The sequence below is a fragment of the Panthera tigris genome, chromosome F3 (genome assembly GCF_018350195.1).
Source record: "Panthera tigris isolate Pti1 chromosome F3, P.tigris_Pti1_mat1.1, whole genome shotgun sequence".
Taxonomy (NCBI): domain Eukaryota; kingdom Metazoa; phylum Chordata; class Mammalia; order Carnivora; family Felidae; genus Panthera; species Panthera tigris.
In genome coordinates this window covers 13,624,730-13,651,799 of record NC_056678.1, presented here as the reverse complement: position 1 = coordinate 13,651,799, position 27,070 = coordinate 13,624,730, and the positions used below count along the sequence as shown (strand labels likewise).

Below are 27,070 nucleotides of genomic sequence, written 5' to 3'. Positions count from 1 at the left end.
GGGTCTCACTGGCCATAAAGGAAACCAGAGATCTAAATGGTGATAGGCACTAATGTGTAGGGTTTGACCTATAAAATCCTTTGGAAACTTGACTCTGCAAAACAAAGAGATGAGTGGTGGGGAATGATTCAGTTTCCTACTAACCAGGGAGTGGTGTTCTGGTGTCTGCTCCACCCCTCCTCAGCCCCACCACACTGATTCCGTTCTCTCTTTCTCAAGATTTTGGGAAATCCCAGAATAAGATAGCTTGTGACTCTAGTCATAATTAGATTCATGGGTGAATGCACTTTCCTTACAGATGTGATGTTGGGATGTAAGAAACACATAACTTGTCTTACTGGGATCTTGAGATCTGAATTCTATGGGCTGTAGAAATGCCAGCTGTGTGATTTTTAACACGTTACTTGACTTCTCTGGGCCCTAGTTTTCTCCTCGATAAAAGAAAGGGAAAGCTAGTTTCACAGTGCTGTAGTTTTATGAAACTTGTCCGATCTTTGGTTCTTGGACACCACAGAAAAGTTGGTAAGTATCTCCACACACACCTAACTTTCCCACCTTTGCAGACCTAAGCCGAATTTTCTTTTTTTGTGCTCACATTTGGTCTCAAAATCATACTCATTTCAAGATTTTAGGAAGCTATGACCAAATGATTAGAGTTGGAAAGTTTTCCAGTTGAGCTTCAAAATTAATTCCTGGTTAGAATGACCTCTCTTTATTTTTTATTTCTTTTAAAGTTTATTTATTTATTTTGAAAAAGAGAGAGAGGGAGAAGGTGGGAGGGGCAGAGAGAGAGGGAGAGAATCTCAAGCAGGCTCTGCACCATGAGCGCAGAGCCTGATGCAGGGTTCCAATCCATGAACCGTGAGATCATGACCTGAGCCGAAACCAAGAGTCTGATGCTTAACTGACTGGGCGCCACCCAGGCACCCCAAATGACTTCTTTAAATAGTTAACATGTATCAATATAAACTGTGTATCTGTCACAGTTCTAAATGCTTTACATGTATTAATTCATTGAATCTTGGCAACTTTTGTTAAGCAAGGACCATTACTATGCCCACTGAATGAATGAAGAAACTGAGGAATAAGATTTTTTTTTTGTAGTACTTATTACTGTGGTTACTCAGCTGGTAAGTAGTAGAGAGCTGCAGTCTGAACCACAATCCTGCATTGTTTTAAAAATTCATTTCTGCGTGTTATTCCCTTTTTTTACACTGTTTATTATGGAAATATTAAAACATATGTGAAAGCAGCAAGAACATTATAATACCTATCACCCAACCTCAATAAGTATCAAACATGACCAAACATGTTTTAACTATACATTTCTTATCTTCTCCAGCTAGATTAATTTGAAACAAATCCCATCTATCATATCCTTTCTCCGCGAACACTTCAATAGGTATCTGTAAAAGATTCCCACCAATACCATTAAATAAACTAACAAATAATTGCTCAATATGATAAAGTATTTAGGCAACACTCAGACTTTCTTGATTGCCTGATAATTGTTTAAAATTTATTGTTTGCAGTTTGTTCAAATCAGAACCCAAAAGTGTTTACACTTGCATTCGATTGATGCATGTTTTAAATCCCTTTCAAACCATAGGCTTCTCTCCCTCTTGTCGTATATTTGTGGAGAAAATTGGTCTGTTTATTGCGTAGGATTTCCTAAGGTCTGGATTTGTTTATTGCATTCTGTGGTGTCACTAACGTGTTCCTCTGTCCCCTACAGTTCCTGTAAGCTGGAAATTTGATCTAGAGGCTTGATAAGATTCAGATTTGATTTTTGGCAAGAATACCTGGCAGATGTATTGTGAATGTTTTATGTATCGTACCAGTAGCCACGACATGCCTGGCTATTTTTCTTTTTGTGATATTAAGATTGATGGATTCTGGTATTGTCAGCCTGAGCCATCCATTATAATGTTCCCTTTTAGCCTTTCAACTAATGATTTTAGTATCCACTGATGATTATTGGTTACATCTGCTACTTCATTAAGGCTTGCAAAATGGCGATTTCTTTTTTTTCCATTCATATAAAGTGTTTTTAATTTTATTTTTAATATGTTTATATAAAAATTTATTAATATAAATTTATTTATATAAACAATTTATTATCGATATAATTTATTGATATGAATTATATAAAATTATATATATAGTTTATTGTCAAGTTAGCTAACATACAGTGTATACAGTGTGCTCTTGGCTTCCGGAGTAGATTCCCATGATTCATCACTTGCAACACCCAGTGCTCATCCCAACCAGTGCCCTCCTCGATGCCCGTCACCCACCTCCCTGCTCCCCACCCCCATCAACCCTCAGTTTGTTCTCTGTATTTAAGAGTCTCTTGTGGTTTGCCTCCCTGCCTGTTTGAAACTATTTTTCCCCTTCCCTCCCCCACCATGGTCTTCTGTTAAGTTTCTCAACTTTCACATATGAGTGAAAACATGATGTCTGTCTTTCTCTGACTGACATATTTCACTTAGCATAATAATCTCCAGTCCCATCCATGTTGCTGCAAATGTTAAGATTTCATTATTTTTCATTGCCAAGTAGTGTTCCATTGTGTATAAAAACCATATCTTCTTCATCCATTCATCAGTGGATGGACATTTGGGCTCTTTCCATAATTTGGCTATTGTTCATAGTGCTGCTATAAACATTGGGGTACACGTGCCCCTATGAATCAGCACTCTTATATCTGCAAAATGGTGATTTCCAATTCTATCTTTCCTTCTGTATTTGTTAGCTGGAATTCTGATACAAGAAAGAATCTCTCTTTATGAACTATTAGCTTAAGGTAGAGGTCCCATATTTTTCTGCCTATCTTTATGTGGTTGACATATGTGTCTCACCTTTGGCTTCTGAAGCAATGCACAACTTAAATTAGTTACAGTAAGATTCATATGTTGGATTTTGGAAAAGGCAAACAATAAAATAGAAAGATAATAATAAAATGTCATTGCACACCAGTCTTTCGACAACTCATCAAAAATTATAACACATGAAAGATGTGTTCATACTAAATTTTTATCTTAACTTTTGATTCCAGTCTGGACTGGTTTACTCACTTGTTCATTTATATGTTAAAGGAATGTGAATTGAGACCTATTGCAAGGTGCTGTGCCAGTCACTGGCTACACAACATCAAACAAAATGGTCTCTGTTCTTTCTGGGCTCCCAGTCTAGTGGGAAAGAGAAAAATTAAGTAATTAACACAAATGTGACTTGCTGTATGAATGCAGAAAAATCTCAGAGGTGGAGTGGCTCACAAGGAGTCTGTTATAAGTCTTTTTTTCTTTAGAATCTCCATTTCTAAATCCTGAACCATGTAGGCAGAACACTAATGCTTTAATTGTTCATGAAAATCACAAAATGACCAATTAGATTCACTACAATAACTTCACTGAAACTTGCTAGAGAATGCTGTTTCTCCATAGCTTAATGATTATATTCCACCCCGACCCCCACCCCCAAGTGGCTAATGATCAGCAGAATGTTCCATGATCTTGATGGAAGCCGTGATGGAGGTAGTGTGGTGGAGTGTGGAAGGGGGTGTGGTTCAACCACAGTGACTAGCATGTGTCTTCTCAGCACTCTGTGCAGGGAGATGAGAAGAACTTACACACGGATGTTCCTTGGCTTCCAAGTTAAAGTTCTCAACTTCAAAGTTCTGAAATGAGGAATGATATTAAAGTTTTCTTACTGACACTGGAAATTCCACGATGTCAATTTTATAATTGCCAAATACTTGCTTTGGTGATATATTTTAGCAACATACAGCATTTATATGGCCAGAACCTGTTAGTGTGGGGACAGTAGTATCACCATTTGCATTATTGAGGATGAGATATTAGGATTAAAAAATTTTTTTTAATGTTTATTTTATTTTTGAGAGAGAAAGACAGAGCATGAGTGGGGGAGGGGCAGAGAGAGAAAGAGAGAGAAAGAGAGACAGAATCTGAAGCAGGCTCCAGGCTCTGAGCAGTCAGCACAGAGCTAGACGTGGAGCTTGAACTCACAAACCAGGAGATCAGGACCTGACCTAAAGTTGGATGCTTAACCTACTGAGCCACCCAGGTGCCCTAAGATATTAGGATTTTTAAAATTATTTTATTTTATTTTATTTTATTTTATTTTATTTTATTTTATTTTATTTTATTTTATCTTATTTTAAGAGAAAGCATAAGCAGAGGAGGGGCAGAGAGAGAGGGAGAAAAAGAATCTTAAGTAGTCTCCATGCTCAGTGTGGAGCCCAGTGTGGGGCTTGATCCCCTGATCCTGGGATCATGACCTGAACTGAAATCAAGAGTTGGTCACTTAACTGACTGAGTCACCCAGGTGCCTCGATATTATGATTTTCAAAAGAAGGCTAAGCTGACCCTGTAGTCACTCACAGAGGTCTCAGTTGTTCCACATTTGGGGATTTCCTTTTCTCTCTGGAGAAAAAAATCAATGATTTGTTAAGAACTGAGAAAAGCAAGACTAAGCAGAACAAAACAAAATAACACACATAAGAGAACTAAGAAATGCTTCCACTGCCAAATGGAAACAAAAAATGAGGAAATTATTTGGAAATTAAGGTTGAAACCTTTTTTCTTGCCTATTTCAAATGAAGCTGGCAGAGTTGGCCATTGACACAGCACTGATTTCAGTGAGAGATGTCAGCATCCGGGGTTCAGGGTTGATTAGGAATATCTGGAACTATCTGAGAGAGTCAACAAATGCTCTGATTCCTAACAGGCTGTGAGTTGATTTTTTTTCTAATTTAGTAAACTAAAAAAGGAAGAAAAGAAGCATGTGATAAAACGATACTTTGTGCTGATGGAGTATATGCTAACTTATTTATGGTCACACAGTCAATAAGAGGTAGAATTGGGTTTTGAAACCAAATATTCTAATCCTGGGACCCCACGTTATATCTACTGTGTTACACTTTGTTCAGGAAGAATCGACTGACCTACACGTCAGGTTGTCTTTACCGATCAAGAGGTAAATACATGGGCTGACAAAATTTGCAAATAATACCCCTAAAATAAAGTAATCATCATAACAAAAACTTTTAATACTAGGATTTCTGATTATTGAAAATTCTGATGACTGAATTTTAAATTGATATAAAATTAATGGTCTTATGAATTGATCGCTCAACAAAAAGCCTGCAGAAATGTTGGTTTAGGTTATACCACTGTGGGGGCACCTGGGTGGCCCAGTTGGGTAAGCATCTGACTCTTGATTTCCGCTCAGGTCATGATCTCAGGGTTTGTGGGATCGAGCCCCACATTGGACTCCGTGCTGACAGCATGGAGCCTGCTTGGGATTCTCTCTCTCTCTCTCTCTCTCTCTCTCTCTCTCTCTCTCTCAGTAAATAAATAAATAAACATTAAAAAAGATTATACCACTGTGAAGAAAAATAAAATCCATGAAGACTAGCTCTAGTATATGGATACCAAGAAAAAGAAAGGGGCAGGAATAAAGAAGTAGAAGGAGAAGAATACAAGTGTCTCCTTGAGGTTCAGAATAGAATTGCTTGATCTGGTTTTGCCTGGGGATCTCAGGGCAAAAAGTCCTCAGAGGCAGGACGTAAATGCCATGAAGGTGGGGCCTATACCCATTTTGATCACCAATGGCTTACCCAGTATTTTAGGCACACACAAAAATTGCTGAAGAAACAAATGAGTGTTATAAAAATGTTTGACTCCTCGGCAATGAGGCCCAGTGGCTTCACAGGGAATGGGGAAAGAAAAGGTATGAGCTTCCCTTGAAACTGAGATCCAGAGGTTAAAAATGGGTACTATCCAATAAAGTCAAGTATTTTTGCACGGAAAAAGGAAAAAAAAAGTACTAATCCACTTTCTAGAGTCAAGGCAACATTTTACAGAGAACTTCAATGCCTTTAGGGTCTATTGGGGGCTGTAGTTACATCAATCAGTGCATGTGTATTTTTGAGGATAACTTGCCTAATGTTGTAGCCATTAGCCACATGTGGCTATATATAAAATAAAAATCCGGTCCCTTAGTTGCTCCACCCCCATTTTTCAAGTGCTCAATAGCCACATGTGGCTAGTGGCTACCAAATTGGACTCAGCTCTAGAATACTCTCAGTATTACCGAGAGTTTTACTGAATATTGCGGCTATAAGGAATGAACAGAAAATAATTATTATGTTCAAAGAGTGGATCTTAGAGTTCAAACAAGCAAGTCAACTGCCACCATCCATGCTGACAGCAGCACAAGAAGAGTCCTTATTTTTTACCCACACCACTAGATAAAATTGTCTTTCTGGGGTTTGCCGCTTCCCACCTCTGGGCGGAAATCTAGAGCAGTTCCCATGAGTTTTGTGGTCACTCTCAAATGTGATTTTTTTATTCATGAAATTTAGTTCAGTAATTATTTTGTCTAATTTTACCTCATAATCAAAACTCTAATCTTCACTACTAAGATTAACTACTAAGAGTTCCCTTAATGAGTTCCCTTAAGAGTCCCTCTGGCTGGCAAACACCTCTCTCTCCTCTGGCCCTGGTTTTCAAGCCCCTGTGAGATTGCCTTCTTCGGAGATGACTCTAGGCTGGTCTTTGGGAAAAAATTCATTGTTGTATTTCCAGAACACATAACAATGCCCGGCACTGGTACTCAATATGTCCTTGTAGTTAAATAAAGATAGTCACTAGTTTTGTAAGTAAATGAAGTTTAATTTTATACTCAAGTACTCATCAAGAGTGGAAAAAAAAAGGGGGGGGTAGGCATTTAGGAAGAGATGGGATCAAAGAACAAAATTATAGTATGAGTTTTTTTTTTCATTATAAATCTTAAAATGAAAGTATAATCTATATCAAGTAAAATGTACAGAATTTAAGGGCTGAAGAGTTTGCTCAAATGCATACACCCTTGTAGCCCATATTTCTTCCAAGATATGGAACATTTTAATCAGGCCAGAGATATCTTTCCTGCCTCCTTACAGTTAATACCAGTTAATCATTACCCCACCCCTGAGAACCATAGATTTGTTTTAACTGTTTTAGAACAGTTTAATATAAATCAAATACCATTACATAAAATTAAATAATATCAATTCCTTTGTGTCTGGCTTTTTTAACTCTGCGTAATGTTTCTGAGGCTTAGCCATGTTATGGGTGGTATTACACTCTATGGATATGTGACATTTTGTTCATTCATTTGTTAGTGGACATTTGGGGCATTTTCAGTTTTTAAGCTATTATGAATAAACTTGCTTTGAACATTCGCTTTTTAAAATATAGGCTTCCATTTCTGTCGGTTAAGTACCAAAAAGTGGAATTGCTGGAATATAGATAAGTATATGTTTGACTTTATGAAAGACTGCCAGAATGTTTTCAGTGTGGTTTTACCCTATAATATTCCCGCCACCAGTGTATTAGAAATTTGATCATTCCACATATTCATTGGAATGAACACCACAATTGGTGTTATCAGTCTTTCTATTTTAAACATTCTAATGAGTAACAACTGGTATCTCGTTGTGATTTTTTTAAATGTTTTTTTATGTTATATTTGAGAGAGAGACAGACAGAGGACAAGCAGGGGAGGGGCAGAAAGAAAGATTATCTGAAGCAGGCTCCAGGCTCCAAGCTGTCACCAGAGAGCCTGAGGTGGGGCTTAAGCCCACAAGCAGTGAGATCATGACCTGGGCCGAAGTCCCAGGCTTAACTGACTGAGCCACCCAGGTGCTCCAATATTTCACTGTGATTTTATTTTGCATTTTTTTCCCTGATGACTGATGATAGAGTATTTTAAACTTTTTCATATGCAAATTGGCCACTGGTATATCTCCTTGTATAATGCTTGTTCAAGTATCCTGTCCTTTTAAAAATGTATGTATATATAAATTAATAATAATATATAAAAAATAGAATATATATACACATATTATATTGTATTGTCTCCCAGTCTGTGGCTTGTTTTCAGGTTGTCTTAACAGAATCTTTCAAAATGTTTAATTTTGCTGAAGTTGATTTAACATTTTTTGTTTTATGATTAGTGTTTATTAGGTCATGTTTAGGAAATTTTTGCCTGCACCAACATCAGGAAGATATTTTCCTTTTGTTGTTTTTTTTTTCCTAGAAACTATATATGCTTGACGTTTATATTTAGGTCTGTGATCCATCTCAAAATAATTGTTTATGTAACGTGTGAGGTATAGGTTGAGGCTCATTTATTTTCATATAAGTAGTAGTTGGTCCAACACCATTTATTGAAAAGACTTTCTTACACTGAATTCCTCTGGATTCTTAGTTTAAAAAAAAATCAGGGAGCCTGGGTTCAGTCAGTTGAGCATCTGACACTTGATTTCGGCTCAGGTCATGATTCCAGAGTTGTGGGATTGAACCTGGTGACGGGCACCACACAGAGCATGGAGCCTTCTTGAGATTCTCTCTCTCTCTTTCTCTCTCCCCCTCTGCCCCTCTCCCATGCTCGCTTGCTCTCTCTCTCTCAAAAAAAAAATCAATTGGGTGAAAACTATGGGTTGATTTCTGAACTCTTATAAGATGGTCTTATGGGGACCATAAGATGGTCTTATATCTTCCTTTCCAATATGCATGTCATTTATTTATTTTTCTTGTCTTAGTCAATTGGTTGGGATCTCCAGTAGAATGGTGAATAGAAATGGTAACATGGATTTCTTTCTTTGTCACTTCCAGAAATCTATATTGAAACTTTGGCCAAATCATAAGCTACACATGCTCAGGGCAAGAGTCTATGAGGCTGGACAAAGTAAGACTACCAGGGAAGAATGACTACTGAGGCACTTTGAGCTAAGCAACTACTAGAGCTCATGCAGGGCTAGAAAATGTTCAAGGTTCAACAGAACGAGTAGAAAGATCTTATTTAATAGCCTAAAAATCCAATAAAGATCTAATAAATGCTAAGCCTACTTAGTGGCCTGCTCTCTCCATCATAATAAAGTTGGAACTATCCTAATTCATTCATACATCAAGCTGTCTATGATACTTCATTTTCCTTTCAAGGTACCATCTAATGATTACCTTAAACAGATATCACTTCTTGGGGGTTGGGAAGTCCTCACTCAGATTCTTTAACATCTTCTCCCTTACACATACCTATCCCTACTCTCAGTACATTAACTATACGAAATGCTTAAGTGCCTTTCTTAACATGAAGGTCATAACCCATGTTAGGATTACAGCACAATATAGAAGAATGTAGTTCAGAGAAGTATGAGTAGAAATTTTGGAAATGAAGAAAAGAAAACCAGAATCAGAAAGAAATAGTTAATAAGAAGAATCACTAGATTGGGAAGTCATATCCCAGAGAGAGTAGTGAGAGCATTACCATAATTTAAGGTTAATTTAATTCATAGAAGTCTTAGAATACACAGCATAAGAATAACTCTTTGGCCAGAGCAATAGAGAAGATAACTTACTTTTTCTCAGTTTTGGAAAATACCGCATTACCACAGTTAAAAAAATAATAAAAGAAAGAAAAAAATACCACAGGCAAAATTTGAGTTTTTTGCCTTGCCAAGAATAACAGGAAGACACTTATGCCATCACTCAAAGCATAAAAATACAGTGAACTGCGGTCTAAATCCATCATCTGCCTTTGACACCAAATTTTTACCAGCCATATAGTCTGTCTGCCTTCTTTATCTCTTTGAACTATTTGGAAAGTAATTTATTTTGAGCCACTTTGGGCTGATGCTGGCCCTCAGTTCTGTGCCTGCCTCTCCCAATGCGTGTTTTAGGAATTGCATCAGCACACATGAAAGGAATTCCAGGTCGGGTTAGTCTTTCTGGCTTTATCCAGCCAGGGGAAGCTATGGGTGTAAACAGTGAAGGCAAGGGAGTACAGTGACGAATGGGTTGAGGCATCATTGTCTTTTCAGTCCACAGTAGAAGGGGGTCTTTCCCTACCATTTCATATCTCTCTGCAACATAGTGCATTATACACTGATAGGGAGGTCAAGGCACAGTTCCGTAGTCTGGAGGATGTTTTTAGAACTAGTCTGTAGCTGAAGTGTCTCTTATTTTGAGTTGCAAAGTAATCATAAGAATGGAGTGGATCGCAAGAAGAGATTAGTGGGATAGACTGAAATGGTCAGGACACAGAAACTGGCTCCAATCGGTTGTCAAAACAAAGAGGGATCTAAAGCAAGTAATAGGAGCTGGGCTACAAAGCCAAAAGATCAAAGGCCCATGAGATGAGAGATAGAAAAACCTGGTCAAGTGAGTAAGTGAAGAAGTTGGAGGGTGCTCACAGCAAACACTGGCAACAGAGAGCCATTATGTGGGGCGGGAGTTTTACTTTCTCACAGCAGTATGAAGGTGGACCAAGATTAGAGCAAGCAGTTGTGTTCAGTTAGATCCAGCTGATTCTACCTGGGCTGAATTGATATAAACTGAAAGAATGGAAAGAAATGAATAGAAATTGTATTGGATTTCACAATTTCCCTTTAGAAACAGTTTATATCACATATGTTTATATTTATATAATATACAATATACAAATTTTAATGTCTGTTCCTAAGCCTAAGCTTACGAATCTTACGAATAATTTAGACAAAGCATTGTGGTATCTGAATTTAATAGTTGTGTCTGGGTATATAAAATACTATCTATTATATACCATTACGTATAATGGTATTTACATATATTATCTGTGCCCCTGCTCTTTGTACCATCTTAACATGGTATAATGCTATCGATGCTTCACGACGGAAAATAACTTTGTAAAAATACAAGCCCAAGGATGGGATGAGGCAAAAAGAATGAGACAAAAAAGAAATTGTAGACTGAATTAAACAGATTATGAACTAATAACAGCATTGCAAAATTCATAAATGAATTAGACAGGACAAGGAAGTGAATAGGCATGATTGAAAGTGGAGATAACGGCATGTGGCAGATGTTGACAAAAGATTTGAGCCATTAGGGGAAGACGATAGTTGACAGAGACAAATATAATCTAGCATTGAAGGAAGTATCCCTGAGATAATAACAAAAATTTTCCTGAAATAAAAGAATGAATTGAATTTACAGCTTGAGAGGGCACTTTGCATATTAAAAAATGATAGAAAATTAGCGCTATCTAGAATCCTGGTTAAATTACTGAACTTAAAAAAAAAAAAAAAGCTTTTTAGAAAAGAATTGCTTTATTTTATTTTTTTTTTAATTTATTTTGGGACAGAGAGAGACAGAGCATGAACGGGGGAGGGCCAGAGAGAGAGGGAGACACAGAATCGGAAACAGGCTCCAGGCTCCGAGCCATCAGCCCAGAGCCTGACGCGGGGCTCGAACTCACGGACCGCGAGATCGTGACCTGGCTGAAGTCGGACGCTTAACCGACTGCGCCACCCAGGCGCCCCAGAATTGCTTTAGATAAATAGGCAGGAAAAGTGAGACACCAAAGGAGGAAAAAAATTCCAGAATATCGTGAGGCAGGTCTACAAGCCTCTATAGGAACAAATGTCAGACCCTAGAATATTTAACCCAGCCAATCCAAGAAATAAGAGAAACGACCAACACCTCATATATGAAAAAGGTAAGGACTGTAGAGCTCAGTGAAGATTTCTTGACTAAAACATTCAATAATAATAAAAAGAAAACCCAGCCAATTAAGTGATTTTTAAAGAAATTAAGAAACACCAGATTGGAAAACTGGTCAAGTTAAACCAAATGCTGGTGGCTGTTGAATCCATTTAAAAATAGGAAGAAAAAAAAATTGTAGGCATTTATGGTTGCAAAACACAATATAAATGTTGTAACCCTTACATAAAAATAACATAAGTAACAAAATCAGGAAGGTGGGGTATTAAAGGAAGTGTAGTGATACTAATTGCTTCATTGTTGGTGGGAGAGAGGAAAATGGGTCTGATACTGGGAATGTAGCTTCTAGAAAAAGTGGCACCAATTTAATTTTCTTCATATATTCCTATTAAAATTAGATTTTTAAAATCAATAAGTGACACAGAAGAAATTATACCTCATGTTTAGTAATTTATTTGCTTCTTTTTCTTCTTAAAGTAAAATTAAATGTTTGGTATTATTTAAAATAGCATAAAGAGTATGATCCCATTCTTACAAAATTAATTCCGTCTATCTACCCTGCTATCTGATACCCTCGATTGCTTTGTTGTATTCAAGTTTTATTAATTTCTTTTCTTCTCTAGAGTTAATTTTTCTTTTACTTCTATATAAGCAGCACATTAGCAAACAAATTACAATTATCCTAACAATTTTTTTAAATTATCCTAAAAAATTACAAAATTTAGTATTTTCAACATTATTTAGTTGTAAATATATTTCTATTTTGTTTTATACCATGAGTATTTTTAATTGTTTTAAAAATTTCATATAGAGGGGATACTTTCTCTTTTTGTTATTAATTTTTCGTTTAATTCTATGCTATTGTGTGGTTAATTTTTTATACATATTATTTTTTGGGGGGGAGGAGAGAGAGAGAGTGCATGTGGGGGGAGAGGGACAGAGTGGAGAGAGAAAGAGAGAGAAAGAGAGAGAGAGAGAGAGAGAGAGAGAGAGAGAGAGAGAAACCCAAGCAGGCTCTATGCCCAGCATGGAGTTCAATGGGGGGCGATCTGTCTCATGACTGTGAGATCATGACCAGAGCTGAAATCAAGAGTCAGCCACCCAAGTGCCCCTATACATTTTATGTTCTTAAAAACAGTGTATATTTTCTAATTAAAGGGAGAAAATTTCTATGGATATAAAAATAGAAATATGGATATTAGATCAAGCTTGGTAATGGTTGATTCAAATCTTGTATATTATGGTTAATTCTTGGTTTGGTCTGATGGAGGACATATTTATTTCAGATTTTTCTTTATATATTAGAAACTATGGCTTCAGGTGCATATACATTTTTGATCATAATTTCTTCTTGGTTATTTCTCTTTATATTGTTGTGTTGTATTACACTTTATTTATATTAACTTTCTCTAAATTCTATGTTGTCTGGTATGAACATTATAAAATAAGCTTTTTTCCCCTTAGAGTTGTATGGTGTATCTTCTTTTCATAACTGCATTTCAGCCTGAATCATTTTATTTTAGTTTTATGTCTTATAAGTAGCAGATAGCTGGATTTTATTCTTTATTTTATCCAAAACTTCTCATCCCTATCTTTTCATAGTTACTCTCATTGCATTTACACTTATTTTAATTATTAAAATGTGGATTTATTCCTTCGGTCTCATTTTGTGTTTTTCTATTTACTACTGTTTCTTTTCTTCATTCCCCCCCCCCTTTTTTTTGTAGGATCATTAAAGTTCAATATATTTCCCTTCTATTTTCTTCTCTCGGTTCAGAAACTAAATATTTCTAATGCTTTAGTGCCTACCCTAAACTTTCTATTGTTTTACTGTGCATAATCAGCTTTAAATATTTTAATGGCATATAAAGTTATTCATTACTTGTGTTCTTCTCTTGAATAATAGGATGTAGCACTCATTGAACCTACAAAAGTTAATCATTAGGGGGTGCCTGGGTGGCTCAGTCAGTCAAGAGGCTGACTCTTGATTTCGGCTCAGGTCATGATCTCTTGGTTCATGGTATTGAGCCCTGAGTTGGGCTCTGTGCTGACAGCATGCATCCTGCTTGGGATTCTCTCTTTCCCTCTGCCCCTCCCCACCTCTCACTCTCTCAAAATAAATAAATAAACTTATGAAAAAATTAGTCATTAGTGTTTTGTTTTTTTTTATAGTTGCTGATTAATTAATTTATGGACTTGGTTTATTAATTTCATACCTCCTGCTGTTTTTTATATTCTACTCCTGCCTCATAAGCTCCTCTTTCTTCTAGACTTCCCCTAATATTTACAGGGCTTTGAACAAAAATATGAATAAAAGTCCACAGATCCTGTGTTTAAATATGTAATAGTTGTAAATAAAGCCCATCAATTATAAGTAAATGGTATTCTAAAATCCTTCTTGACAAATATGCCTTTATAACAACCTCAAAGTCTAGGTTCAAATTCAGATTTCTTGGACTTCCAAGCCAGAAAATCATGGCTCGGGAGAGCAGTGTCCTGCAGCTTGCACCCATTCTGCTCTCAATGTGGCTCCATCCAACACAATTAAAGACCTTATGTACGTGTTTAAAGATCTCCCCACCATCCATCCACGCTCCATCCACACCCTTGCAAACAGTTCCCTTTTGGTCATCTCTTGGGTCACAGGGATATGACCACTGGTGGCAGCTTCCACTCTTGTAACGACAAACTAGGGAAAGAGACCTATACAGGATCTGTAAGTAGGCTCAGGGCTGTTTGGGCAGGAAATTCAGAGGTTCTGGGTATTGAGACCAGGGTCTAGAAGGTGGGCACATCCCCTTAGCTCTATAGATTCTGCCTGGTAGTAGAGGTACAGAAAAATGCAGAAGAAAAGGAAAGAGCTATAGCTTAGGGCTTAGGAGAGTTACCTGATTCTTTAAGTGAAAATGTCATGAAGCACATCCTTTGATAATATTTTCAGTGCAAAATTGCATAGTAAGCTGTGTTTTCCCTTTCCCTCTTAAATAATAGTTTAGCTAAGTAAAAAAATCTAGATTCATGATTATTTTCCCTTCACCATTGTTCTGATTTCTACCGCTTGAATTAAATACCTGATTTTAATCTCAATGTCATTACTTTATAGGCAATCTGCAATTTCGCTTCATGTATCAGTTTGAAGGGTTGTCATGAAATGTTAGCCCTTGTCGCTTATGGACAGCAGTCTCATCAATCCATGGATGCATAATAAATACCAGCAATGGTCTTAGAAGTCATTTGTGGAGGAGAGAAATTGCAATGCTCTTCTGCTTCTTCTCCATCCCCTGCTTCTGCCTTCGTTTATTTGGAAGGGGAAGTTCACCCACATTTTTGACCCTATGTTCCTTTGAAGTTGGGTGGCTGAGCAGGCTAACTGTTCTTATCCACAAGGCTAGTTATTTCAGTCAATTTAGAGTATGCTATGCTAATTATGCTAGATGGGAGTAGGGAGAGAAGAGCCCAGTCCTGCCTCAAAGCCCAAGATGGCCGACAAACGCTCCACCTGAAATGCTGGTATGTCATTCCATATTTGGCTATCTGGCCTTGCTCCACCATCTCCTTCAACAGAGAGCTCTGAGGTAGGGGCAGGGTGGGATTTAGACACTAAAACCTCCCGCTGGAATCTTTAGCAGAATTAAATTCATCTTCTTTATTGGATAGAAGAGATGGTACAACTGAAGCACAGAGAGGTGAAACTTTATACCCAAGTTATAAAGTTCATTACTGAAGTAGCAGAAAATTGAACTTAGATCTAATGTCTGGCTCAGGAATAATTCCAGGTTCCTTTATTGAGCTTTTCACTTCTCTATTTTCTCAACCTGCTTCCTTCACCAAGGGAGTTTCCTGCACCACATCCTCTACCAATATAATCCTTAAGACAACTGCATGTGTATGGAAGGGGCAGAGATTTTGGAGTCAGGAAGAGCTGGGTTTGAATTCTGCTTCTACCATTTGCTAGCTCTGAAAAACTACAAGTGTTAATCTCTTGGAGCCTCAATTTTTTCATCTTTAAAATAGGGATAAGGACACTTGTTTCAAAGCGTCCTTCTAAGGTCACTATGAAGCTCCTAGCTCTGTACTTGGCCCACAGTAAGAAACTAAATAAGTGATTGGTATTTTTATTGGTGTTTTTTTAATTAGTGTTTTTCATTTGAACGCATTGACTTTGGCCCCACCCTGACATTCCTCTTTTCTTTAAGGGAGCTCTTATCTTCATCCCATATTTGCCTTTGTGGGTGTTTAATGAATATATGGAATGTTCTCCGGGTAGAGATACATCTCATTGCTGAGCGGGTAGAACTTCATACATTGTACACGAAGACTAAGAAGTGGTGATTGATATTATTATGTGATAAATGGAGAGTTGACAAATAGAACATAGACATTTGATGCAGAATTCGTGCTTGGAGTTTGTTCATAACTCATTAGTCTGCTCCCAACCCAGCATATGAGTCATAGCCCCTGAATGCCAGCCTCGGGGACATGGAGACCAGCTTCTCCTTGACCGCATAATGTCAAAAGGCCCTCAGTGTGAATGTGTTAAGATGCTCAGCTACTGCATAATTAGTTCTCCTTCCTGGATTTCCAGCATTTGCCCCCATATCGCCCTGGGTTGTGTCACCCTGTACTGCCTCTCACTTGACATTCTCATGGGAATTCCTGACTGATTTCTGGAAAGTGGGGGATGGGACTAAGTTATGAAAGTTTAAAGGATTTTGTTACAGATCCGTGTAAGTCATCAGAGAAAGAGAGCGTGGGATAGTCGGGATAGCATTTTAACTCCAAAGGTGGAAATTATATTACTCATCCTCATGATTCTTGGGAAACAAGGAGAGTCTCTGCTTCTTGGCCAAAGTTCATGAGATCCAAAAGCTACACATACTCTAGCTTCTGGAAACCAAAGTAGCAGACTGTCATTATGAGGAGACCCAGTCAATGTACAACTCCAGGAACTTCAAGGGAGAAGTGGGAATGGGTACCATTGTCCCCCCAAATTATGATAATGTGGTTTCAGATTTTAAATACATGGCCGTGAAGTCCCTGAGCTTTGATGTATTAGAGTCAGGCCTTCCTGAAGGACACTTTGAGTGGTGTGTAAGAGACAATAGAGAACATGTATGAATGTTGACTTTCAATTAAGACAGATTCCTAATCTCATGTTGGCATTTACTACTAACTGACTGACCCCGGTAAGTTATCTGCCATGTATAAGCTTCAGTTCCACATCTGAACACTGGGGATATTTAATACCTATTTCACAGAGTGCTTGTTTGTTTTGAGGATTAGAGGAGCTCATGTGTCTAAAACATTCATCACAGTGAATGGACCTTATTAAAGGCTCAATAAATGGTAGTTTTCTTAGGTGGTTAACCAAGTCACATATGTCTGTTGAGCTAAAGTAATCGAATATTTATTAAACACCGACTCTGCCCCAGACACCTTGCATCAGATACTAAGCACAGAGATAACCTTGTTGTTCAGTCCTCAAGATGCATGGGTCTATGTGTCATGTCTTATGACCATTTTGTTTTTATCTCCAAGACTCCATGAGAGCAGAGACTTTGTATGTTTTCTGCTAATGCTTCCCCATGGTCCAGAAGAGTAAATAAATTGAACAAATATTCACTGAAGTTTTATTTCTACCAGGCAGTGTTCTAGGTATGGGCATATGTAAATGTACAAATCAGTCCCAAATCTTCCTCAAGGAACTTACATTTTGGAGGAATGAAGCTGCTTAATAATAATAATAATAATAATAATAAATTTGCCACAAACCTTTTTTTCTAATTTGTGTATAGAAACTTTCCCTGAAGAACAGAGGTAATTCAGAAATACCTGGGCCCCAGGTAGCATGATGCCATTTATAAGCCACCACCACAGATACGACGTTTTGCAAGGTCACCAAGCCTCCTTACAGCTTCTCTGAGGGTGACATGTAAATGTGGGGTCTAAGAGAACATTGGGCTTATTTGGGGAGAAGGGTTTCACACTTCCAGCTTAGGAGTCTGGTCTCCAGCCCATAGGACCACTTCATCGTTCCCTACCCTAGAAGGCAGCACAGGGCCAAGCCTGGGGCCCCAGTGGGGGGGGTGGGGGTTAAGAGAACTTGCCCTGACCAGTAGGTGTGTGCCTGCTGCATTTCTAGATTTGTTCTCCTTGGGGACTGAGTGCCTCCTTCATCAAGAAAGCTGCCAGCATTCACAATTGGAACATATACAGGCCAGCAGGTTCTGATTAATCCAAATTGGAACTATTCAAACAGTCACAAGAAGAGATCTTTTCCCCTGAAGGAATTTACATGTGAGGAGAGACTAAGATGGGAAATAAACATTTCTATAATGATTAAAGTTAATTGGCTTGAAAGGATGCCTCTGAAAGAAATGCTTTCTGGTTTTAGTTCCAATCTATTTCGGGACAAGCCTGTTTTTCATAAGATTGGTAACTGCAAACAGATACTGCCCTTTCATTGGAAACAGATGGCACAGGACATAATTAAAGAAGTATGCACTGGCATCTCAAATAACTGCTTTCAATTACAGCATTTCAAGAGTATTAAGGGGAAATATTTTAAACAAGACCACTGCAAAAATAGATTTTGTCATTAACTTTGAAATAATATTTGACTTAAGGCTGAAATTTCCATGTGCCAGGTCTGGATCTCACAAGCTGATGCTGATTGGTGCAAGAGAAATTGAATCATTATGGTCCTATCGTTCAAGGGGGAAAAAATCTTCTCTCTCTCTCTCTCTCTCTTTTTAACACAGAGAAAAACTGTATTTTTCCTCTGGTAAGACTCGCGTTTTATTTTGCACTTGAATCTAAGTCATATTTCACAACCTTGAGGGGCTTTCATGATGAAACCATTTCAAGGTGAAGTCCACGAATGGGTTATGAATGTGGCTGTCTCTGTGTGTATGTAGGCGGTGGGGATAGGCCTGCCCCCCACCATGAAGTATGTTTATATGCCCTGTAGCCCACATTGTTAAGTATATGCTGTACATGTTCATGCTGAGATGTATACATAAAACCTCCATATTAGGTGACGGGCAAAGTGGGCAGATTGCCTGGGCTGGTACATTCGTAATCTGAAGTTTGCTTATTGTAATTTTTCTCATTAGGTCATTTTAACGGAGATTATAATAATTATAAGATAGTTGCACAACACTGACAAGTTACAAAATGCCTCCCTCGTATTGTGCTGTGTAACGTATTGGAATGCTGTTTATTTCTCTGAACAAATACTCATTTACCGAGCGTCTAACATACGGCAGGCCCCGGGGCCGAGCGATAAACAATGAAGCTCCTTCCTTGCCCTCCTGGAGCTTATGGTCAGATGGTGGGTATAGACAAGTGAAAGACCAGAAAGCAGGATGGAAAAAAGGCTACGGTGGAGGGTAGTCAGGGTGGCACAGAAACTCTGAATAGGGTACCTCACCCCAAAAGTGGCTTCTCCTCTTTTACCTTAAATTTGGTTTTCGAAACAGAAGGTTAATGCAACTGTCCAATACAGGTATCCCCTCCCCCTTTGCAAAAGATGGCAGTGTGCCACTTTGCTTTGACAGAAGGCCTTACACTTGTGCCTGTTTTCATGAACCAAAAGAAATCGGAAGATGTTTGCTTTCACACACACACACACACACACACACACACACACACACACACAAAAGGTGAAAAGTGAAAATAGCGTTTTGGGTTTGTTTTGCAGAACTGTTAGGAAGGGCAGCGCACACCCTGAGAGCCACGGTGAGGCCGCCAGGTTCCTTCCCTGGAACTTCCCTGGGCATCTCAGCATCCAGCTTTGAACTGTGTCTTGTGAGCATGTGTGCTTTATCGAGTTTATTTTTGTATCCATTAGCAAGATGTGCCCTAAGGTATCAGAAAAGCCTAAGAGAGGTTATTTTTGGGGTCTGGGCATGCCCAAAAGGTTTTCCATGTAAATTAATGGTAATGGTTTCTTCATTTTACTCCATTTTGGCTTATAAAAGATTTCATAGGAACACTCCACTTTCAGACAGCGGGGTGGCGGGGGGGAATCTATATATCACCTTAGCGGCTCAAGCACATATACTTAAAAAAATTTTTTTTAACGTTTATTTATTTTTGAGAGACAGGGCATGAGCAGGGGAGGGGCAGAGAGAGAGAAAGAGACACAGAATCTGAAGCAGGCTCCAGGCCCTGAGCTGTCAGCACCAGAGCCCGACGTGGGGCTTGAACCCACAAACTGTGAGATCATGACCTGAGCTGAAGTCACATGCTCAACCAACTGAGCCACCCAGACACCCCCACATATACTCTTTAATGGACCAATGGCTCCTAATGACGATAGCAGCAATTGGGCAGATATCGTGCAATTTACCGATCACTGATGGGCATTAATGAATCAATAAACACAGCATACATTTACTTTTGATTATATGTACACGTTCTTGGGTACACACGCGGGGAGAGACAGAGACAGAGAGCACATGCACGCGCCATACTACTCCTTATCCACCAAAGATGGGTGTTAAGCTCTGTCTACCTGTGGGGATGGGTTAGGTCTCAGCTATCCCTGCTGTCACTCACCCAACTTTCACTAATGGTGTGCATTCTTAAATTTTTTTTTAATGTTTTATTTATTTTTGAGACAGAGAGAGACAGAGCATGAGCAGGGGAGGGCAGAGAGAGAGCGAGACACAGAATCTGAAGCAAGCTCCAGGCTCTGAGCTGTCAGCACAGAGCCTGACACCGGGCTCGAACTCACGAACTGCGAGTTCATGACCTGAGCCGAGGTCGGACGCCCAACCCACTGAGCCACCCAGGCGGCCCAAATGGGGTGCATTCTTGACATGGCTGAAGGAAGGGTTGTGGTGAATAACAAGTAAAAGAGCAAAAAACTAACCAGTCCATGCAGCTCTCTTTTCACCATATGGATAATAGATAGAATGTTGCGATTGGATTTTTAGACTTTTAAAAAATTTTTTGGAGTAATTAAAGCTTTAAGGAGCTTAGTAATTTCCTTCAAGGTTGTACTCAATATTCAACTTCTCCATGAAGACATTCAGATTAACCCTACCCAATAATTAGCTTTTCCTTATTTTGGATACTCTCTATAGTTTGTGTGTGTGTGTGTGTGTGTGTGTGTGTGTGTGTGTATGTGTGAGCAGGGAGGGGCAGGAGGAAGAGAGGGTGAGATTGTGTATCTTATATCCTTTACTTTTATTTATAGGGAGTGAAAGGCAGTATCATGAATGTTAATTCCATTTGTTCAAGAAAACAAGAATTCTGCACTCTGGCTAAGGGAGGGATGAAGGAGATTTAATACCCTAAATGATGATGAAAAGTGAAGGAAGAAAAATCCTTTTAATAAGGAAACTTCAAATTCTTCAGGGGAAAGCCCTTTTTTTAAGGGTTGGGGATGACCCAGATTGGTGGCATCCATACCCTTACCACAGTCTCATTGTGGGGGTGCATTTCCATGCGTCTCAGACTTTGGGCTCAGCCGTGTGACTTGCCTTGACAATGTAGGTGGGATTGACCAGGCCAGTTCCATGCCCAGGTCTTAAGAAGCCTCACATGCTTCCTTTCACTCCCTGTTGCCTCTGCTCCTTCTATGAGAGAAACATGCCTTGGCCAACTTTCAATCCCAGGACAATGAGAGACATGTGGAGCTGAGCCACCCCAACTGGCCCAGAGAAACACAGTCACCCAGGGATCTACCCAGCTGAGCCCTGCCTCACCTCAGCTCAGCCAACCCACGGATTTTAAAAATAACTGATTGTTTCATTAAACCCGTGAATTTGGGGGTCATTTGTTATTCAGAAATATTGTGTCAAAACTAATTCATATACTGCGGAAGAAATGTTGGTGCCTGGAGAGAGGAAGCACGTGGAGCTAGACACAGGCTTCCTTCTGGCTCTTCCCCTGGGCCTCCATAATCTCTGGAGAGGCAGCTATCTGGGAAAATGGCCGGCTTGCCTGGTGGTCAGCTGAATTCCTTGACTTGGTGAAATTCATTTCCTGCTTATTTGACCAGAAACTCTGCCTTTCAAAATTTAGAGCAAGATCACACAGTTTGAGGGGTGGGAGGGTATTATTTGTGGTTCATAAATCTTCAAAATCTGATAATAACCAAGCTAAATGCAGTCTGGGGCCAACAGATTAATTTAGGATTGTCTATGCTTCTTATATTCTAAAATACTATGTAAGCTCCTGGATTATAAAGGATAATCCCAATTTTTTTTTTTTTGTCCTGGTTTAGTGCCAGTAAATACAAGAATTAATTAATTAATTAATTAATATATAAACTCTTTTGCTATAAGGGCAGTTCTCTAGTGATGTGGTCCTTATTGTCAGCCAGGCAGGAGGTCATACAATCCAAAATCCCGTTTTAGCATGTGCTTTTGGTATCATTTCTGGTAAAGATTGCCTAAGGTAAGTTTCTCAATGAAACAGTCTTTTTGCAACAGAGGTCACTGGCAATTTCAGGAGCAGCTCCAGAGTTAGGATGTCCCTTAAGGAGAGTGAGACAGGAATTTAAATTCTGCTAAAGAACTAAATGTTAAAGGTTCCTGGGTTGTCAGGCCTATGTTGCACAATCTGGATAATCAGCTGAATGTTCAATTTGTCCCTTTCTTCTCCAAGCCATTCTCAATGCCACCTAATAGCTTTCAGATTCCTTCTTGCCCAACTTTCTCCCCCTCAAATCATTGGATTTATATTCCGTGATTTCGGAAGACATAGGCTGAGACTTTGAGTGATTTAATCTTTCTTAACCAGTCCTTATTAGGAAATCTAATCACCTATACTTATACAGACTGAAGGCTAATTGCCTCAACAAGCACGCATTGAGAATGTCAATGAGCAATTTAAAACTATCTCCAAGGTCAATGTCATTGGTCCCATCTGTCCGCTCTCCTTGATCTCAGAAAAATCCATCTCTGCTGTACAGGATTATACGCTTGAGGTGATGACCAGATGCCCAAGTGGAAGCATCCTGTTGCACAGCCCTTGGACTTCACTGAAGAGATACGTCTAGAAAAAATAATCATACTCATTATCATAACAGCTGGGATATTTACCAGATGTAGGATCATCAGGGAAGTTATGCTTTACTAAGTGCTTTACTTTCATTATCTCATTGAAACCTCACAACGATCCCATGAAGTCGTAACTATTGTCAACCCCAGGGACGTTAAACCACTTGCAGTTAATAAGTAGTTGGGATGGGATTTGCACTCTGGTCTATCAGACTTCTCAGTTATTGCTTTTCACTACTTTGCTGATGCTGCGTCTGCTTTCACGATTTTGCTGAAAGCATGATTTTGCTTATTTTCTCAAAAGACAAGGACATTTTTTCCCACTTGCCCTTTTTACAAGTAAAGGGTACTCTGAATCTCACTTCATGCCAACTTTCTCTTGAGAGAACTCCAAAAACACTTAACAGCTTCTGAATGTAGCGGTGAATGACCCTAGCTCTTTTCTCATTTAGACTCTTTCCATTCAGTCCAAGGGTCACCACACTGAAGTGTCAAACAAGATGGGTTTATGAAGGAAATACAGAAAAATCTAATGTGTTACTGAGAATTTCACAAGGTAAGAGACACAAGAACTACTGTGGCCTTACCCCAATGAGGTCCTTAACCTCTGCTGAGTTTCACCATAAACATTAATTTTAAAAATAAATCTCACATGTTTAATTTGCTATTTTCTTCTTTCTGAAAATAACAAAGCATTCCCAAGAGATTACCTGGGGCTAAGGAGAGTAAATCACTGTTTTAGGCAGACCAAAGTTTTGAAGAAAGTCTACTCAAAGAGATTTCATGTGGCAAGCTGTCTAGGTCCTACTCGTGGGACAAGCCATAGAGTTAAAAAAAGAAAAGAAAAAGAAACTTTTTCAAGACTATGAGAAAAGCAGTACTTTATGCTATTTAGAGGAGCTTGGGAGACTTTCCCCCTCTTTGGTAAATGCCACAAAGGAGGCATTTCTCATGAAAACTTAAGTAGGAGACAGGCTGTAACATGGTGAGAGCTGGCCTCTGGGAATAGTTATGGGAGAGAGCGTGGAGCCAGGACCAGTAATTATGAGACACCAAGGAAAAAAGCAGAGGTTGCATAGACGTAAAATATTCCGAGAGGAAGAAAGAGAGTAAATGCTTTAAATGAAAGTAGTTCTCACCATACAAAACCCAACAGCGTTCACATCTGGTGTAGCAGAGATTGTATTAGACTTGGACATATCCTGGAAAGTACATTGAAAACTTGGATATATATTTCAAGCTATGCTGGATCGTCGAGAGACCTGGCATTTGAATCTTAGACCTACGTTTAACAATGTGAGTGACCTTGAGCAATTTATGACAGCCCCAAATTCATTATTTGCAAAAACGGGAGTCATGAAATAACATATGTGGAAGGACCGGCATACCTAGTAGGTGTTCGAAATGTATTTGTTGCATCTAAATCGTATAGCCAGTTTACACGAGGGACAAGAAGGCCTATTGTGGGCAACAGAACTGGGAACGGATCTCAGATTTCTCAAAACCAATCACTTGGTAACCATCAGGACAAGAGGATAGAGTTCGGCTACAGAACCAAAAACGAACAGGGTGGAGTCACTGAGTGCCTAAGCGGACAGCACTGTGGTAGGAGCAGAGAATAAAAAAGGAGCACCTATTGGGCACTGCTTCTGTCAATCAAGTTTAGGTGGCTCGCCACAAAAAGAACACAAGCATTGGGGTCAGACTTGCTTTCAAGTCTTGACTTTGCTTGTGTGACTTGGGTATAGCCTTTTCCAAGCCTCGGTTCCTGCATCCATAAAATGGGCACAAAAATACTGCCCTGCCATTTAAAGATTACAGATGATTATGAAAAAATGCCCAGCAGTTAGTAGACGTTTGATGCATGGCAGTTATTGTTACTTACTGAACCTCATGAATCTTTGTATTCTTCATTGTGTTTAGCACAATGCCTGTCATATATTAGGTATAATAAATCTTCATTAAATGGACAAATATATTTAAAAAAAAAAAAACGTTCAATGCTCTTGCACTAATTGCCATCAGATGGAGCTTTTGTCTCACTTGAGAGTTTTTTCCCCTAAAAGACCAACCGAGCACCACCTTTGACTTCAAGACAGAAGAACTACTTGGGAGTGTAGCATATCTTTAAGACAGAAGAACTACAATAGACATAAATTGGCTGGCTGGGGGTGTTTGCCCATTAATGGCACATTCAACTCCCACCTAAACATTGGTCATACCTTTGGTTTTGGACTCAGTCCTATATTCATTTCCCAGCGCCATCATGTCTGACAAGTCACTTCGGGAAAGTTAGTTACCTCTTTGAACTTAATTTCCTCATTCATAAATAATGACCTTAACAGTTGATGTGAAGATTGAAGGAGACAGCCTACGTAGAGTGCCAGACATATAATAGGCAGGGCAAGATTTGAAACTCGGTATGTGACACCAAAGCTCAAGCTCTTTATATTACATTTGATTTCCAAAGGGTTTTAAACTCCTTGAAGAAAGGAGCCATATCTTATTCAGAAGCACTTTGCATATACCTTAGTGCCCAGCATAATGCAGGGCAAAGAGTAGACATGTAATCAATACTTGTGGAGCTGAATTGCTTCCAACTGTTATCCATTCTGTAAGTGAATCAAGAACATTTCTGCTGGAAAATATGCCTTTGGGCCCAAGGAACCATAATTGATTCACAAAAACAAGAATACCGAAGAAACTTTCTTTCCCTTCTTAATATTATGAGACTGGTTGTTTGGGGGGAAAAACAGACATTCTATCGTTTTGCTTTAATAAAGCTTTAGGCGAGTTAAACACTTAAGATGCCTCTAGAAGTGAGTAACAGAAAACCTAGATGAAACTAGCTTCACGAGTAAGTACGTTTATTGGCTTACGTGCTTGGAAGTGTGTGTCAGGACTGGTTCATCCAGTTCAGCGATGTGATCAAGGATCCAAGTTCCTTTTGTCTCTCTTCTGATAACAGTGTTGGCTTCATCATGGATGTAAGTTGCTCACTGGTAGAAAATAGGCTACATGTGGCCTCATTCATTTCTGGAAAGAAAACATGAGAGAAAGTATGCCACTCCCAAGCCCAGAACATATTTTTTCCCTTCATAATGTTCCCACTCCTTAAACAGTAATTGTCCTTGGGGCGCCTGGGTGGCTCAGACGGTTGAGCGGCCAACTCTTGATTTCAGCTTAGGTCATGATCCCAGGGTTGTGGGATCGAGCCACACATGGGACTCCGTGCTGAGTGTGGGTGGATCCTGCTGGGATCCTCTTTCTCTCTTTGTCCCTCTCCCCTGCTTACACACTCCCTTTCTCTAAAAAATAAAAAAATAAAATTAAAAAAAAAACCAAAAAACGAGTACTTGTCATCAGTGGAATGCCATGCACTGATAGGCTTAGATTAGGGATCCTGGCAAGGGATATGACATGATGGTTGGAGTTGGGGTCACTTTCTCAAATGCCATTGTTTCTACATAGGGGTGGGAGTGGAGTGGGGAAAAGAACAAAGGGGATTCAGTCACTGTGCCCCAGCAAAGAGTATTATGTTTGCAGAAAAGATGTGGAAGTTTTGTCTAGATGATATAATTGGGCTGACCCATAGCTGGTTAAATAGTTCCCTGGCTAACAAGCTAGAGAGAGAAGTGACATATCACATACATCGGGAAGCTTCCATTCCTTTACCCTGCCAGCCAGATCGGGTTAAGTGCTCCTCCACCCTGCTTTTAAACAAAACTAGGAATTATTTCACACAAATACAGCCTGTTTATTATATACTTATGTAATTAGCTTCCAACCCAACCACGAGGCTGTTGAAAGCACATGTGGCCTTACCGTCTTAGTAGCCTCACCACGTGACACAGAATCTGACATACAAAGAGGTCAATTTTTAAATATGACTGAGTGAGCAGAACAATGGGTAGAAGTTTTAGGAAGGGAGATTTCAAATCCTCATATGGGCGAAAAGAAAACTTCCCAATAGTAAATGTATTATGTAAATTACTGACAATCATCAATCACTTAACCATAAAGAAGATGGATGTTGGATGAGGATACCTTTAAGGTTTCTTTTGATCTTGGAATTCAATGATGTTCCGAGTTTACTGATGGTGATCATGATGTACACCACATGATGGTGGCCCAGATGGTTCCCATATAGAAGTCAGGACATCCTGGGTGGCAGGAAGGTGCTATGATCGGTTGTTTGGCTCATGAAAATTTGAACCTTCTCTCCAGGGCCACGATCTCTACAAAGGGAGCACATTCCATTCTCCGTGTCAGCCGTGATGACCAGTCCTTGCTGATTGTGATGTGGTGTGCACTTAGCATTCTCTGTTTATTGGCCAGATTCCAAGACAACAAGAAACATAATCGAAAAAAGCTCGTGAGCCACTATAGTACCAGAGACGGGGAAGGAATTTCTTAACAGTTCGAGCCATCTTTAGCTCTAACAGTCTTTAAGGAAGAGCATAAACAAACGCAGAAGTCCACGTGGCAGACGTTCAGTGTTTACCT

At 39.1% G+C, this 27,070-nt stretch overlaps 1 long non-coding RNA gene across 1 annotated transcript; it reads right to left on the bottom strand.

Annotated features, from left to right (window-relative positions):
- Nucleotides 1-22,270: 22,270 nt before the first annotated feature.
- LOC102967710 lies at nt 22,271-26,826 on the bottom strand. Its single transcript, XR_445881.2, has 3 exons — nt 26,612-26,826; nt 25,444-25,600; nt 22,271-22,559 (listed from the first exon to the last, which is right to left on the bottom strand). It is a non-coding gene; the product is annotated as an uncharacterized LOC102967710 (long non-coding RNA).
- Nucleotides 26,827-27,070: the final 244 nt, after the last annotated feature.